Consider the following 2144-nt stretch of genomic DNA (forward strand, 5'->3'; position numbering starts at 1 on the left):
TTCAATAACTATCCGGAGTGAGCAAAGAGTGGACAAGTGCGTGCGAGAGAGAGGGATCACCGAGCCCGTGACCATCAGTGGCCCATGTAGCCGAGTGCGGACGTAGGCGACCACATCCACACCTGAGGCAGAACGGCTGCCTACCCAGCGGGCGCCGAGTGCATCGGCGCATCACCACCTGTCCAGAGTCAGCGTTTGTGTGTCACCCCCGAGCGGCGCAGACAGCGTCAGCAACCAAACACCACAAAGACTGATAGCCTGCAGGTCGACGGGTAGGCAACGCGCCCAACAGGCGCGCCTGGGGGTTGCCTACCCGCTGCTCCGCAGGCGCGTCGGGCCGGGACGACGGTAGGATGGATGAACGGCTCGCACAGTGCAAAGCATGGCCCGCGGCCGAGCTGGCGGCGGCCTTGGGTTGCACTGGTGGGGCGTGGCGGGGCGTGGTGGGGCATTGTGGCTGACAGTTGTTACTCCGGGCGAGCCTGTCACTCCACAGCGACAGCAGCACTCTGCCGAAACAAGCAGCTTTCTCTCTCACTTTCTCTCTCACTTTCTCTCCCCCCCCCTCTCTCTCTCTCTCTCTCTCTCTCTCTCTCTGCGAGAGGACGCCGACGCACAGTGGGCTAGAATCCAAAAAAAGCGGACAAAAGTATGATAATTTTTTAACGATTTGGGCTAATACGACTAGTGGCCTTTGTAGCGCAATGTTTAAGGATTTCAAAACGCATTAGTTTGTATTTTTAGCTGCAAATCTTCACCTTGAAATATCATTTTGAAATCAGCTATTTTGCGGTGCCCGCATGGACGGCTCTAACCTCACTATCTTATATTGTTATTTTTATCGTTGTTCATAGCTTCAGCCACCCACACGTTTGCTGACGTGTTGTTCTAGACACAACGAAACATATCAAGGTGCAGGCCATCGAATTTTTACCCCCCACCCCCCAAAAAAAGTGAAAAGTAAAACCCTCCCCTGATTGCGATTTGGGCCAACTTTAAAAGGCCGTAAGTAACGAAATCATGAAAAATCAAAGAAACCGACTATTGATTCTTGGAGTTCGAAACCTTGTTTACAGGATCCCGTAGTCGGTTTTTGCGGTAATTTGCGGTCTTGCGAGAAAAAGACTTGTTTTTGGACGAATTTTGGTGGACTTTGCGGTGTCGCTGCCAGATAGGGTCGCCTAACCGACCGCACCTCGTATGAAATCATTGAAAAAGTGTCAAAAATCCCTTAAAAAATCATGCAGAGCTCTAAAAACTCAGAAAACAATCAAAACAAAAACCTATTTAAAAAATCGTAAAATCTTGTAAAAATGGAGAAAAAAGCGCAAAAATTCGAAAAAAATCTTGAAAAAATCAGCAAAAAATCAGCAATAATCAGCGCAACTGTAGACCTCCGTAACCGAAATTTCACGTAATTTGAGTAAGATTTTGAAAACTCCCCCCCTTTTTGACCTGGATCCGCCCCCTAAAAATTCAAAATTATTTAAAAAATGGAATCAGCGCACCCGAAAACCCCCCTTAACATACCGACATCGTATGTGCGGTGCACCCAATAACTGTTATGATTTATGTCCGCTTTTTTTGGATTCTAGCCCACTGTGCGACGACGCGACGCCACAATCTACCCGCGGCGGCACGGTGCCTCGGCGCGACGCCGCCGGCAAAAAATCCTCTGAGCGCAATTTCGTACTCGCCGCGTGCCATCTTTTCCCCTCCGCCGCCGTGTTTTGTTTTCTCAGGCATCTCCCGCTCGCCCCCGCCATTCTCTCACGCGAAATGGAGCGTTTGCTAAACATCAAGAAAAGATTTGCTGTTTTTTATTTGCGGTTTCGGCTGAACGTTGGTGTTTAACCATAGCAACACTTTTTCTCTAATGAGCTGAGCTCTTGATTTTTCTGCAGCCTGCAAAAATACGTTGGATGATAAAGGTAAATTAACATTCGACGAAATATTCAATAGAGAAACAACGACAAATAAAACAGCAAACTTTTTGGGAGCTGTTCCTCAGCAAATGCTCTCTTTGCGTGCTTCCGGGCCCCTCAGAACCATTTACTCGTTTCCGCGCCTCCCGTGAGTGAATTTCCGAGTCGCCGTTGCTGACACAAATCATATACATCAAGACGCGACGGCGCGGGGGTGGG

The sequence above is a fragment of the Frankliniella occidentalis genome, unplaced genomic scaffold (genome assembly GCF_000697945.3).
Source record: "Frankliniella occidentalis isolate FOCC.00 unplaced genomic scaffold, Focc_3.1 Scaffold337, whole genome shotgun sequence".
NCBI lineage: Eukaryota > Metazoa > Arthropoda > Insecta > Thysanoptera > Thripidae > Frankliniella > Frankliniella occidentalis.